The sequence below is a fragment of the Drosophila ananassae genome, chromosome 2R (genome assembly GCF_017639315.1).
Source record: "Drosophila ananassae strain 14024-0371.13 chromosome 2R, ASM1763931v2, whole genome shotgun sequence".
Taxonomy (NCBI): Eukaryota; Metazoa; Arthropoda; class Insecta; order Diptera; family Drosophilidae; genus Drosophila; species Drosophila ananassae.
Window position 1 is genome coordinate 5,740,706 of NC_057928.1, and position 15,886 is coordinate 5,756,591.

General features: G+C 48.8%; 1 protein-coding gene across 1 annotated transcript in view; it reads right to left on the reverse strand.

Moving 5' to 3' along the window:
- The window catches only part of LOC6493814 (MOXD1 homolog 2), a 100,131-nt gene extending 84,524 nt beyond the window's left edge, over positions 1-15,607 (reverse strand). Inside the window, exon 1 of the mRNA XM_001958454.4 lies at positions 14,760-15,607. The gene's annotated coding sequence lies outside the window, so the exon portion shown is untranslated. The remainder of the gene's footprint in view (positions 1-14,759) is intronic.
- Positions 15,608-15,886: the final 279 nt, after the last annotated feature.

Sequence of the window (15,886 nt, forward strand, 5' to 3'; positions counted from 1 at the left end):
TCACCGGAGGTGCTCCGAGGCTGCCGTTTCATAAACTTTAATCGAAATGTTTTGCTCCGCACCACGGGAGGAGCGCAAAACTTTCGCCACTTGCCGACCTGGGAGTGGAGTGTCTGTCACCGCACGGGCTGCCTCCTCTTCGCTTCCCACAACCCCACTCTGGGCCCCGGCTCGCCTGGAGCTCTTTCACTATTTATCATTGTCAACTTGAGTGCGACGTTTGGCGCTGCTGCTGATGCCAGCGATGGCGGGAAGCTGGAGCTGAAGCTGGAGCTGGAGACTGGCAGGACTGGCTGGGAAGGTCTCTGGCCGAACTGGTAGCTGATGCAGGCGACGTTGCTCCGTTGATTTATCTTTCCGCTAAGCAGATGTAACATTATACGCCACAAATACATCCGCCGCCGCTCGCTGACATCTCTGGACGGGCCGGAGCGTCGCAGACCCAGGGGTGCAATATTTCGTGTATTGTCAAGCGGGCACAGGGAGAGGTAGCCCGAAAATACCCAAAACCCATTGGGCTGGCCCGATGGTCAAAGTTTCTGGCAGGGAATTCATCTGCGGATGTGGCTACCTGGCGGCTCCAATGGCATTTTGTGTTTTTCGTCAAGGAGGGTGAATTGATTTGCTCGGCGGCTAAGAGGTAGCAGAGGCTGTGGAGGAATGGCCCGAATGGAAGCCGCTGCGAAGCGAGGGTATGACGGCACTCGCATGCCCCATCGGGCATACCCCAGAAGCCATAACATTCTACTTATCGCTCGCTGGTGTTTAAGTTTTTTAACAATTGCCGCCAGCAGCGGCCAGGCAACAAAAACAACACACAAAGACGATAAAGGAAGCGAGCAAAATAAATATAAAGCTTCCCAGCCAGAGCTGGCAGGTCAAAACCTGGGCTCGGCCGGGCCAGAAAGAGACTGGCCGGAGATTCCATTCCAGAGACCGGAATGGACCGCAGACAGGCCAGAGACTCCCCCAGCAACGTGGTTGCTATTATATTTATTATTATTTTGCGATTCAAACGAAGTGATATAAATGTGTCACGTTTTGCGAGTTCACACATACTCCGCTGGCCCACTCCTCCTCCTCCAGCTCCGACGCCGCACAGGTACCAGCAACCACAATCAGCCAACACCAACACCAACGCCTCCTTTTGTTTTCCAGGCCGGCCCCTCCACTCTGATTTTTACCCTGCGAAGTCGGGTATTGTTCCAACTACTCGGATTACAGACCGCAGAAGCTGGGTAAAGCGGCTACTCGGATGCCTGCCCAGTGAGTCATTGAATGACCAACTCTGGTGAGGGTATTCGAGGCATTCCATGCAGCCAGGCAGCGCTTGTTTTGCTTCGCCTTTTGCTGGCTCGGTTTGTTTCTTTGGGGCTTTGTTTCTGTTTCTTTTGAAAGTTTGCGCAACAATTTCGTGAGCGCTGGAAGATGATTTGTGTTCCGAACTGAACTCGCCTGCCAACTAACTCGGGACTGGCCGGGACTCTCCAGTGAATCCGAGCCCCATCAGATACACGTCCAGCGGGCGTTGCGACCAGTCCCCCAGTCCCAGTTGCCCCGTCCACCATTCACCGTCCAGCATCCAGCATTCAGCATTCGAAATTGAGCATTGTTCCCCATCTCGGGCGGACTTACTCCTGTTGTTCCTCAGCTTTGCATTGCGGGTCTGATTGGCTTCTTTGCATTATTCCAGGACTGCCCTGGCCCGGCCCGGTCTGGTATCAGTTACTGCTGATCAGCATTAGCACCTCTGGTGGAGGCCTCGCCTCGTGAATTGCCAGTACGTGTTGGTTATGAGGAAGAAGCCATTGTGCATCCACAAGATACTCGCACATCATCGTCGGCATGCAGCGCTCGCGCGGTGGTGTGCGAAAATTATGTGCCATCGGAGGAAAAATATTCTGCATCTGGCACGTGGGGTGGGGGTGGATGGTCGTCGTACCTTCAGCTATCTGTATCTCCTGCTCCCCAAGTGCCGAGTGCAGGGCTCCGAATCTTAATTTGAGCCAGGCATGTGGCCGATTGATCCATGTGTGCCAGGGCCCGATGCGAACTGCATCTAATTTGTGATAATCTGTGGGAATACGCCGCGCAGAATCGCACTCGGACTAGGGCAGTTGTGGGAAGATTTTCGCAGAAACTGGAGGAGGCTGCAAGGGCCTAAGTGGGGGCGAAGACGCGCCAGGTGGAAAAGGTGTTGATGCCCGATTTAATTATGATAATGTGCGGCATATAAACTACTTGTGAGCTTATGAAACCCAAAGCTGACTAGGTGAAAGAATAAATACCACTTCACACAGATTGAAAATCGGGAACTACGCGTATTTTTATCTATTTTTGTTGTATCTTTTTCGAAGCTTTATATTCCCAATAAATTATTGAGTAATTTTAACTGTAATATTTACATTTTGATAATGGTTTTTTTGTTTTTTTAGTGCGGATGGGCTGGGTTCTATTTCTACCACGATCAAAAACAATCAGTTCACGAAACAATATCTTAATATATTTGAGAAATCATAAGTTTTAATACTCACATAAAAAATATGAAAACATTAAGAAATATGAGTAACAATAATATTAAAATTACATCATATATATTTTTGACTCTTAAATCAAGAATTTTTGTTCTCAAATCGAACTTTAGGGGAAAAAATAATTAAATTAAGAACGAATTAAATTCTTGAATTAAGTAAAATCAATTTGGTTTGAGTAAGAAATTGTATATGTTTCTCTGAATTCAGTGTTTTATATTCGAACTCCTCTCACATGTGAGTGTCTTATCAATCGGGCTAGCAGATCAATTGAAATTCCGTCAACCTGCCTGCTGGATGCCACATACAGGCCATTATAATTGAGCTTAACCCTGCTTAGCCCGACCCAGTTGCCTTGGCAAGCAGACAAACCACAACCCAATCAACATTCTTGCCGGCAACCCCATCACACTAATTGTATGTCCTGGCTGACTTTGTCGGGTCTTATCCAACCCTTTGCCAGCCACCCCAGGACCCAGTCCCAGTCCCAGTTCCAGGTCCCAGCTCCAAGGCCTACCTGTCCTTGTTTTGTAATGCAAATCTTTATGCTTTCATCTGCTTGTTATAAATCGAAAGCTATTAACCGAAAAAAGGGGGGACCGAGCCGAAGACTCGCATTTCTATGCCAACCAGGCGCCCGCCTCCTTGCGGCATGTGTGTGCCGGGTGGTGCGGTGGCCTGGTATTTGCATTTGAATCATTCGTTTGTGCGAAATCAGATTAAGTCGCATAATCGAATCTGGTGCTTTATGTGCCGCTCGCACACGGGGATGACAAAGAGCCGGGCCGGGACAGTGCAGGCGATGGAGCAACCAATCAGATGGACATCGCCGCTCACAACCAGCAATATATATTGTATAAAAATCAATAGCGAGGCGAGGCATTGAAATCCTATGCACATAAGCCGGGGCACGTACAAAACGTTCTGGCTCGAAAGTCGCAAAAAACACAAAAAATAGGTGGAAAAGCGACCCCGAACAGCAACCACAGGAGCTCCCAAAGTTCGCCAGACACATGCGGCGGGAAAATACTTTTCAAAGTGAATCAACAAAGTCGGAAAGGAAAGGGTTGAGAACGGAAAGGAGGTTGTAGGAGGACGAGGACCAGGAAGGGCTCCTGTTGAATCCGATGGCAAATGCCAGAAATCTCTTTGTCTCAGCTGATCAAAACAGCAACAAAGTGAGGCGAGAATACACAGGCAGTTGGCTTCTTGAAAATTCAAATTAACTCGATCATAAAAGCCAAGCTGAGACCCGGCTCGAACCCTCGTATTTCGGTTGGCTTGGGAGCTCCCCAGCCCCGGTCCCAGTCCCGGCATCAGCCCCAGCCCCATCCTTGTTTGCCTTACACTTTGCGCTACATTTTAACTTCAAATTAAGTTTGTGTTCACGTAGCAAACAGAGAAACAAAAACAACAGCCCTGGATCTCGAGATGGAGCTGAAGGAATGGGATTTTCCGATGGAGAGTTGGGGAAACCTTTTTTGCCTTTGATTTTCCATTTCTTTTTGGCCTGGCTTGCACTTTTTTGCCGCCTCAAGTGGCCTCAAACAGGGTTCGGCGTCGTCTTCGCTTCTGGTCGCCTCGCTTTCTGTAAAAATAGTTCGTTAGCCTCTCGGAGCTTGAATCCGAATCCGAATCCGAAAAGCAGGAAAACTAAATTGTATTTCCACTGAACGACCGTCCGACCCTCCCACTCCCACTCCCACTCCCACTCCCACTCCCACTCCCACTCCCACTCCCCATTGTTTGCCATTCAAAAAAGGGCAAAAGACTTCTCGGAGTCAGTGTGTGGGTGATTGGTTTTGAGCGAACCAAATTATTGGCATTTATTTCTCGTTTTGACTTTGTGCTCTGCAGTAGCGTCGCAACTGAAGCATCTAATGCGCTTACTGTGGCCAGAGGGGGCCAGTGGGGCAACACAATCTTAATGCCGCCTAATTAGCAGCCTGAATGCGCTAAGACTACAAAAGCAGCAGCATCAGCAGCCGGCACAGGACGAGGGCCTCCTGGGAGCGAAAGTTTGCCAAATTGAAAATGCGCAAAATGACTTTGGCCAAATCCCCGGTGCCGATTGGCAGTCGAACGGAGAGCTGCGATGCCCGACCGAAATGCTGAATAAGCGGCAAGTGGCCCGCGGAGGACATAAGTAGTGGCATTGACTTCCATCCCATGTACGACACATCGACCATACAAAGGGCCGGCCATTAGAAGCTGGCAGAGATCAGTCCAGATCAGTTGCACTTTCGCCGAAACTCAGTTCATAATTAACTCAGGCCAGGAGCCACACGGCTAATCCCAAATTCCATTAACGCGAGAGCGGCGAAGTGAGCAAGCCGGCGATGATCCACATTTGTGACATTTCAGTTTCCGCCGATGATTCGCCAGCTCGGAGAACAAAGGACTCGGAAGGGACTCCTTTGATAGAGCTTGTCAGACCTCTGTCAGGGCGTCCGAAATGTGGCAAATCCCAAACCAATCCGATCCCAAACCGAACCTTCCAGAGAAGCATCCCCTGAGAACACTGCCGCTCACCCCCCACCCCTCGGCAGCCCCGAGTCCTGGCAGATCCTCAGCTGTTGCTGCCAGTTGTTTTTTATTCGTTTTTGTTCGATTTGAATGATTTAACATAAAGCGAAGAGGTAAGCCGGCCAGACACACGGCAGGGGAACACCCCTCACGGATCCGGCATTGTTGCCTCTTCAGCCTTATAAGTGCGAACCTCCTCCCCGGCTCCTTGCAACACGCAGCCAGAGAACTTCAGCAACGAGCGAGGAGCGGACGAGCGCGCGCAAATAATTTCAATCGTCGTGAATCATGAATAATTCAAAATCATCATTACCAACACCTTTTGAGCCGGGCCTGGGAAGCAGTTAGGAGGGGGATGGGACATGGCGCGGACCGGGGCGAAGGCGGGGCAGCTCGCGGAGTGTTGCCCAAAATGTTCACACTTCCCAGAGGCTGCCAGGCAGCCAAAAAACAACAACAGCGGAGCCAGCAACTTTTGCTCAATCTGCAGTCAGCGCTTCGAGTGGACAATAGCGAGGGTGAGGCGATGGCGATGGCAGGGGCAGGCCCGGGTGGCAGCAGGGACGGAGGAGATGCCGCTCAAGTGCTAAAGTGAGGCGGATTACTAAACCAGCATAAGCAAAAGCTGTAGCTGAAGCTGAATCTGTGTAGCAACCACCAAAGCGTAGACTACTTGTGCAGCACCCAAAAAAAGCCAAACAACAGGGGAACATAAAAAAACTTGCCAAAAAGGTGACTCGTTACACCGAATAGCCAGATGCATTAGGATGTTGGGATATGGAGAGTTGTGCCTAAAAACTAACAAAATAATGATTATTCTTTTAGCGAAAAAATAAAAATCAAACAGTCATAGTCATTATTTTTTAATAAATAATATATACATTTATTCGGTATATTTATGAAATATTTTGGATATTTGATTGCATATCTCCTTAGACCAAGTTTACAGGTATAGATACCGTGATTTTTCCCGCGATCGCTTCTCCGTACCATTTAAAATTAGATAAAACTGAGTAAATTTCCTATAATTTTGCTTAGAAAAAATTATTATTTTAAAAATAATGATTATATTGTGACTTTTAACATAAAACTCATAATAAATACGGTCCCTGCTTTAAATACTTTACACAATATGCTTAGAAATCCTTACAATATGCTTAGAAATAGCCATTCTTTTATTTCAAAGCCAACTTCTAAATCTTTCTTAAAACCACTATACTCCTTCTTAGGGTATGGACCTCCGCCCCCTGGCACTCCCGTGTCCGAGGTCGCTGCTGTTGTTTCATCGTCTATTGTATTCCATCGTCGAAATATGAGGCACGACTCTGGCATTAAACTTCAAACTAAAAAACACAAAAATAAACGGGCGCTGAAAAATGCCAAAATGCAGCCGAGGCGAGGACCCTGGTGATGGCCGGGCCAAGAACAATAAAATGTGCACAGCACCAGCGTCGAAATAAAAAGCCAAGAGCCAGAGGAGCGAAAAGATAAGCAGACGGGGACGAACGATGGATGCTGGCGCGGATGGTGGATGGAGCATGTGGCTGCTGGATGGGCCACTTCAGAGCCGGGATGTGCAAGTGTTTGCAAAGAAATAAAAGTTGCTGACCTTAAGCCGGGCCCCGGGTCTTTGTCTTTGTATATGCGGCCGCAGTAAAGTTTTATTTTTTCCTCCTCGGGCACCAGGATGGCCTCGACCAGGATGCGAGGCGAGTGCAGAAAGTTGATGCTGCAGTTGGGAGGACGGCAGCCCGCCCCCTGCCTGCTCGGCGGTGGCAGCTGTTTAATAAGTTCAAGCAATTAAAAGTGTTTCTAAAGGTTGCCCCGGCGGAGGAGGAGGCGACTGAGCCTCCTGCCCCTCGTAGACACTAACAGGCGTGTAGGAATCGGACAGGACGGGCCGGCTAACGATGTGAGGATCATAAATGCATCTTAATGACTCCTCCACTTTGCCAGCTCGAGAGTTCGAGTGGGATACCTGCCAGACTCGCGGAAATGAGAGGCCCGAGGGGAGCGATCCGTGTTCTTCCACATAATGAGACTTCTCAAGCTCAAATAATATAAATCGCAGAGCCACTTTCCGTTTCAGGCCCTGGTCCGCACCAATTTGGGCCATTAAAGTGCCGGCCAACACAGAAAACTTTGCCGCCAAACGCAGCCATTAAAAGTGCCAAACAAAATCATTTTCGTTTTCGGCAACAACAGTCCACTATTAAAAAAGGTACCAGCGTTAAAGTGCACCCAAAATCAAACATAAAATTAAATTAATGGCCTAAACACCGCCACTCCCCCGCCATCTTACAGGCCGCCGGAAAAAAGGTTCAATCCGGGGGCATTAAAATTATGGAAAAAGTAAGGGAATACTTTTCTGGCCCTCCGATAAGTTGGATGTTTGCGAGGATATTTCTCCGATATTTGTTTACGACCGGACTTTTATGCGGCCAGCTGGTGGGGCAGGATGGTAGGGTGACAGGGTGGCTCTCCCACTCCCCCACTCCCCACCAGTCGAAGATAAACGTTCCATCGCTAATTTGAGTCTTTGTCACGTCTTACCATATGGAAATATTATTTGTAAATACTTTTATGTTCCGTACGTGACCCGGACGGGGGATCTGGAGTCCCGAATCCGGACACATATGCGGAGTGCCTGGGGGTCACTTCATAGAGTGCGTAAGGAGGAGCTGCTCGCTGGAGCTGCCGGCTGCTGAGCTCGACTTTGTTTTTTATTGTGGCGACGAAATCAAATAAAGCGCCTGGAGTGGGTGTGCACGGAGTATGGAAGCATAAAAAATGTATATCGCCAGTTTGGCAAACGCAAATCCTCGAAGAGGCAGAAATGTCATCGTAAAATTGCCAGACGGCTTAGCGACGGAGCGAGCGAATAAATAAAAATTATTTCCAGATGACATATCAGCGCGACTCGCCCGCCGCTGACACCTTAAAACCCAAATGCGCTTATAATACAAACTGCTGCGTGTGCCGGAGCCCCGGATGCCGGAGGAGCGAAGTCCTTCGAAGGAGCAAAGAAAACCGAAAATAAGCGGCCCAAATCCAGACCGGTACAAATTGAAACGTTGAAGAAATTACAAAACTGTGCAGACTCGCACCCGGAGGAGGCGACGGCGAACGACGAGCGCAACTGTCAGTTGCCTGGCTCCCCGTCTCAGACGTCAACTTAACGTGAATAATTGTCTAAATCCCAACGACAAACACTTATTGTCCTGGATTAGCAGGCAGCCGGAGGAAGAGACCGACCGAGAGCTAGGGGACCGAGAGCCGAGTCCCGAGGACCGGCTGAAAAATGAGTGGCAAAAACTTTTGAGATTTTTTCTCCATTGTTTCATGCCCCGTACTACTCGGGCCATGCGAGCTCCGCTTTTGGGTGAAAAAATAGAGGTTTGGAGCGGAAATAATAGAGGTATTCGGGAATATTAGGGGTTCTTCTGCTCCCCAAGTACTCTCATCTTTAATTGGAAACGTGAAGCACTCGCCAGTCGCATCCTTTGGCCCTCTGAGGTCAGTCCCAGGAGGCGGCAGTCCAGGTCGGTAAGCGTTTTGAGCTTAACGAGCTTCCAGTGCCACACTCGCTCCAAGTCCCCTCCGTTTGCCTTCTGCATTTCTTTGCGTTCAATTAATTTGCTCACAATTCGGGTGGCTGGGCCGCAGGAGGCTGGGCCACAGCCTGGTTGGGTGTATCTTGTTACTCAAAGACAGAAAGCAAACTTTAAGTAGCATAAGCGGCGGACGAGGCGGACGCGGCGGGCGGAGCTGTGCATGTAGAGCGGCACAGGAAAAGTTTCTCCAGAGGCAAAAGTTGCTGCAAACTATCCGAGGCAGGTGAGGAGCTTCGGCAGCAGGTGAGCATCAGAACTTTTGGCAGCTATTGCAGTGGCACCCCATTCAGAACTGCAGCGCCCCGGAGTTTTGAAACATTTATGGGTCGCACGGCACTCCAGGTTGAGAGTGCTAACGAGGGCTGTACGAACCTTTCAGATAGGTGACTACTAGACCTCTCTCTGGGGGAGATGCATCTACCTAGCGACCATTAGGGTTACTGATGCTCTTCGTTTCAGGGCCGCGTTAATATTCAAATGTGGTGGCCGAGCCGGCACCCTATACGGAACTCTATTCATGCTTCATTAACTCTTTACCCAAAATTTCTTAATTAAAAACGAGTCCTCCCCGTGCTGGTTTTGGTCCTGGGAGTGCATTCAATTCAAACAAGGCAAACAATCCGAATCCGAGTCGGAATCCGCATTCGTTTACAATTGCCAGTTGGCTGCGAAGGATTAGTTTCAGATTTGTTTACCTCGCTAACAAGGAGGGAGCGGCGTAACCCTAAATCCGAAACCGGTTATCAGAGTTTATTTTCCGTAGGATCGCTTCCTGGTGGCTGATATATGCACAAGGACTCGCGCAGCAGCAGCAGCAGCAGCACACAAGTAGGGATTTGGAAGTCGGGATTTGGGAGAGCGGGTCTATGCCAGTCTATGCAAATGTGGCGCAGAAAGGGACAAAGTTTCGGGCTCGGACGAAAAGGATATGCGAGATGATATATATGCAAATGCCAGTTCGGAGGGTGGTCCTTCGCAGGCGACAAGTTTCGTAGCCTGCTGCCGGTAATGTCCTTCAAGGCCTATGCTTGAGCCAAGGTCCTACTGAGCTTTTAAAACTTTATTCAGCTCCGGAGCGGCAAGGAGCAAGGAGCAGGCTTCGAGCACAACGAATTTCAATTAATAGCCACCGACAGACACACACTCGCACACTCGCACAGCGAGTGTCGGGCCGAGAGCCATTTCCTGCCAGTGTCCTTTCGCTCCGCCCACTTCCGCCGCCCGCCGCCCACCGCCCACCGCCCGCCGGCTGACACTAAGCCCACAGGCTACAATCAGCTCAGCTGTGTTTCAGCCTGCTTGCCAGCCCTGGACCACCAAGTTCACTAGACAATTTATTTTTGCTTTCGATTTTCCAAGCTGTCAGTTCACGCTTAAATGCGCACAGTTCAATTTAAAACGGGTAGCCGGGCCAGGACATGCACAAGGATACGCCCCTTGCCCGTCGATGTTCCCTGTATCTAGTCCTGCCTTTTGTGCCTCTGTATCTGTATCCGTGTATCCGTGTATCCGCCTGCCTGCGACTCGGCTGCCTGCAGTCAAACTGGGTTAAGAGGTTGTTATCCTTATGCCGTGTTTTTGAAAATAGGCAACCAACTTGGAGGCCTCCGCCCTGCCCGCCCGCCAGGGGTGGCCTGTTTGTGATGCCTCCGCCTCATATCCGCTGCAGACACACGAAACGTCCTGCCAGCCAAACCGCAGAGGGAGCCCAAAGCCGGAGCCAAAGCGAAAGAGAGCCGAGGCCCCGGTGCGATGATCACAAGGATTCCTCGCCATCCTGGCAGCATGCTGATGCTGAATCTGCTGCTGCTGCTGCTGATGGTGATGATGGAATTATGAGCGCAAAAGCATTTGCATTTATTATTTTCTACATTTTTTGCTCCTCCGCTGGAATGCTGCTCTAGAAATTAAACTAACGCCGCTCGTTAGTCTCAGTCGCATCTCCGGAAGGGGTTCTGCACATGCCCGGAGCCCGTAGAGTGCTATAGTACTCCGGGGCTTAAAGGCTGCGGCTTAAATGCGATGCCACAAAGCGTTAATGGATTTTTTCGCGTTTCTTTCGCTACCTCTCCATTATTTACACTCCGTAATGCCGCTCGCATGCCCGCCTTTGTCCAGTGGGCCATTCAATTTATTATTTGAATTACTAATTAGTGTTTTAGGAGCGCATAAGCGCGGAAGCTGTTTCTAAAAAATAAATCGATTTATGCCTCCAACTATCCATTGGAAAGGCAGAGCCAGAATGTTACTTCTTTCAAAGGACTCTAAATCCTTTTCTTTAGCTCTCTAGACTCCATTAGCCGGGGCTAAGCAACGAACCATCCATAACTTTATTATCGCCTGGCATTGTTGATAACCTCCTTTTTGTGCGTTAAATGCATTCAAATTCTAATTTACGGAGCCTGGCTGAAGGATGCTGCTGGGAAGCAGGTCCTGGTAGCAGGCGGGCCACTTTTTCTCCTGCTAAATGATTACACTTAACTGGATTTGCATATATTTAAGCATTTCCTTATGCGCACGCAACACCAACTGTGTGCCGTGTGTGGAGAGTCCTGGGAGCTCTGGCTCTGGTTCTGGCTCTGACTCTCCAGTACGGCTGTACGGCTGTACGGCTCTGTTCTGTGCACAAAAGGATTATTAAGGAGCTTCATATGTAAATGAAAACCAAATGCACACGACAACGACGACAGCGATGTCAAGGAGCGTGGAGGGAGGCGGGAGGCTGATGGGAGATACAGAGAAGTGAGACAGATAACCTGGAAGCCACAGTTTGGCAAACACGGCCAGCCGGAGGAGGTGGGGGAGCCGAGTCAGCTCCAGAGCCAGACAATGTTTGGCCTGGCCTGGCAGCTGGGGGCGGAGGGGTGTCCTGCAGAGCGTGTGTGACTCGCAGGCTACCTTTCGAGTCCGCCTAGAAAGTAGGTGAAAGCCAGAGGCAGACGGAAAGCCAAACGGTGCACCCGCACCCGCACCCGTACCCGTTCGTCCTTTTGCCCGTTCGTTGGCCCGTAATTTATGCTTAAGATAAAGTCCTTGAATAAATACATGGAAAATCCTTTGAAATTGAAATTAAATACGAATATCATCTTTTTTTCTTCGTCCTCGTACGAGTGGGGCAGGATGGCTCAGGCTCAGGCACAGGCTCAGGGAAGTGCAGACAAAAGGCAAACGGGAAATGAAATTAACATTTGAGTGCGCTTTCCCAAAATTAAACGAGACTCCGCAGGGATCTGGGGGATGGGGAGGAGAGTTCTGTCCCCCTCACAGACACACGTATTTATTTATTGAAGCTTCTTGTTGGGGTTTTAGATATGTGAGCCATCTTATTTAGCATTTTTGGCATTTTACTTATTTCCTCCCCAGCCCCAGCCCCAGTCCCAGTGTCCTGCCATCGTGCCATCCTGCCACAGAGCTTGTGTCTGCTTGGATTGGGATAAAATTCTCATAGATTGTGTGGCAAAACATTTTTCTTAGCCATTTGCCATATGAAATTAATTTTACAGTCAGCAGGCAGCTTTCTGTGGCAAACAATATCGGGCGAATTTATTTTGAGAGAGGCGGACGGGGGGCGGTCCGGGCGGAGCTGCGGTCACCTCCGGAAAATTTTTGGGAAATTGCTGCCAGAATGCAAAACTTTAATCTGAAGCGTTTAGGGGACCAACTCTATTTAAATCGCCTTCAAAAGTAATGCATTTGCGAGTTGGTTTCTGCCTGAAATTGAACTTCCGGCGAAGGATTCTGCTGCTATCCTATTCATGTACCCATAACTCATTCCCCTGTGGATGTCCTTTGTGTTTCTGCAAATTAAGCTGTTGTGCAAGTTGTCTCTTCCCTGCGAGGGCCTTTTAAATCGCTCTTCATTTCCATCAAAATTAATATTAACTTTTCGGAAACCCATTGCAGGACTGGCAGGACTGGCAGGACTTTGGTCAATAAATTCTGCTCATATAGATTGCAGTCGGGCGGCCAGCGGCAGAGTTTTATTATTGGAAGCCCAAACATACTCCCATTCTTGCCGCCTGCCCGCCCTGGTGTTGCATTTTTAATTTGCGGCTGTGATGCGGAGGGGCATGCCCCCGGCCTGGGCATAGAAAAGCAGAGCTCAAATATTAATTATGAATCACTGTTGCAAGTTGCACAAACACTATGTATGTGCCTACTAGATCAATGAAATTTCAATGCAAACAATGCACTCTTCGGCGACGTCACAGGTGAGCTGCGAACGCTTAAATGGGATTGGAAAGTGATTTTCAAATCAATGCAAATAGTTTACAAACATTTCCAATATTCCACAGGAGCGTCAATAATATCCTGGGGCAGCTTCCGAAAATGAACAAATAAATCCCCGAACTCGAAAATAGTGTTTAAAGTTCCCCGGCCAGACAATGGCCGATGCTAACTAGCTCGCCAGTGACGTCCTAACAGATACATCACAGATTTTGTTACCTACTCTATTTAAATGGCGGCAATTTTGGCGCCCCATACCCAGTCCCTCTCCGACCCAAGTCAGACAAAATGGAGGGCGCGGGATGCGAGGCCCATAGGCCATATAAATTTCAATCTATCATTTATTTAAGTCCTAGGCCAGCAGCAGCAGCAGCGCCTGCCGGAGGACCGAGGACCGGGGCTCTCGCTGCCATAAATCCCCATCAGAGATACGCGTATATTTATTTACTGCAACTCGGCCAGATATTCGAACAAATACGAGCTGCCCGTGCCAGGACATCGGTGGGCGACAGAAATTGTAGCCAAAAAATAAAATAGATCCTCCCTCGGCCTTATTTCATATTTTATTTCTGCTTTTTATTCGCCAGTGGTGCTTTTTCTAGTTTTCTTTGCCGTCGCTCGCTTCTGCTGTTCATTTTTCCTGTGTAAATATTTTGGAAAATGCGTTTTTCTTTCCTGTCGACTACCGACTACCGACTGCTGACTGGCGAGTGCCGACTGCCATTGTTGTATCCTTTCATACACCTCCGCCGCCGCGAAAAAGGATTTTTTGTCGATTCCCGGTGGGCTGGCAATTTTTATGGTTAAAATATTTGTGCTGCCCTCGCCGGGGCATGGGGAGCTGCTAAAATATTTATGACAGGCGCCGGGGAGTGCGCGGCCTACGATATTTCAATACAGCGGGCATGAAATTCGTGGTGTTTGGTTTGTAATTAAAAAAGTTCGATTGAAAACGGCCCTATCCCCGGGCTGTGGGGGGTGAGGAAGAACTCGATCAGGAACAGCCACCAGGAAGGGCGGCTCAGAGTAGCCCAAATAAATTTTTATTGCCGTTCATTAGGAGCAAAGCGACATCGAATCAATCAATTCCGGCACTTCAATGATCGCATAGGGGCGGCCACTCCATAAACTATATTTTGTTCAACTCCATGGGGGACCTTAAACATATGCAACAATTTCCCGAGCAAACTTTTAATTGGCCCTCTGTTCTTGTTCCGCTCCGAGCTGGCCTCTATTCGGCAATTCCAATTAGGCCATCATATCATGTCTCGGAAACTTTTCCGATTCTAAACTTGCGGCACTTCTTTCCCCCACTGCCCAGACCGCCCGAACTAAAAAATGAGTTCCATGTCGGCCCGAACTTTATCTTCGAAACTCCGACACTCCGCAAGGTACAAGCTTTGAAGTCCCCACAATCGGCCTTTATAAATTAAAATTAACTCCCATTATCCCTAGTCCGGGGAGCATCTTGCAGATGCAGATTTCCCCCTCCGAGGAAAAATGCAAAACTGCAATATTCCGCAAAAAAAGAAAAACACAAAAAGGAAATACTGATTGAATGGCATTCCATTGAAGTTGATGGATGCATTAAGAGGTTCGTCCTTCTCCCCCAGCCACTCCCCCAGCCACTCGCACACACACACCCCGACAGAATTTTGTGGCAACCGAAAACACACAGGAGGCAGGCCCAGGAGCGGGCCAGGAGGGCCGAAGACAGAGAGCAAACCTGCATGTGCAAGGCACATATCTGTATAATGGATTGCACTTAACATGCCACACACAGCAACCGCAAGTGCCGCCGCAGGTTCCCGCCGCCCGCCCTCTCGTCGGCCAGGTAATACATCATTTACACACAACTCACCTGGGTCTGGAGCTGGAGCTGGAGCTGGATCTCAGAGCTATTGGAAAAACTCAGGTGCTGCTTCAATCGCACTCGCAATCCCGGCAGCGTAACGTCTAATCCTTTTGTTTACGTTTATGGTAATCCACATGCAACGCACCCACACTCGCGCACTCTCCGTCAAGCGCCGACAGTCAGACAGTCAGACAGTCAGTCGTATTTGCATAAAGCGGAATTTAAATTTCGGCACACATTACGTGGGCGGCATCCCGGTCGGGTCGTTCGCCTATTGTCTACTCGCTCGCACTCGTAAGGAGGGAGGACGTAAGCGGAAGCGTAACGGTAAGCGGTTAACTGTTAACTGCTCGCGTCGCGTAACGTGAAAAAGTTCAGTGCTCAGCGAAGCGTCCTGGAATTGTTGTTGCCAGGATTTGCCGGCTCGGAGAGAGAGCCCGCCGTGTTTTGATTTAATTCGCAAATGATGTCTCTCGGCCTCAGTTCCGGATTTGCATATGAATCGCACTGTGTCGCACTGTGAAACCGCGCTTTACTTTACTCCCTATGATATTCTATTTACACAATCCAAAAGCAGTACCATGTATCTTCAAACTGTATGCTTCGCAATTCTCCACGCACTCGAATCTCGAATCTCAACAAGATGCTGCTCGCTTTTCGTGTTTTATTTAAGAGATTTGCTTCTCGTGTTCGGCTGGAGGAAGTCGTCGAAAGTCGTCCGCCGCGTGTTCCGTTCGCTGAGAAACTTCGAAAGTAACTGAATCCGAAAAAGTATCTGAAAAACTGGATCCGAGTTTGTTTTCCGCGGCCACCTGGCCTGGCCTGGGTCACCCTTCGTACGGCGGCACGAGAGTAACAGAGTCCGTGAGAGAAGCGAGAAGAGAAGAGTGAAAGTGCTGCAAGAGAGCAAAGTACACTGAAAAAAATAGTTCATTTTACAAACTTTACTTTAACATTGAAGTTGGTAAAATTTGTTTACTTTTGATTAAGTAAACCGACATGCAGAAGATATGGAAGATTCTTTTCGGATTATAAGACTTTTAGATATATAGATTTATGATATAACATTGTTGGTTCTAAATTATATCCTTACTTTCCTAGACTTACTTGCAATTTGCATAATTATACCTGAG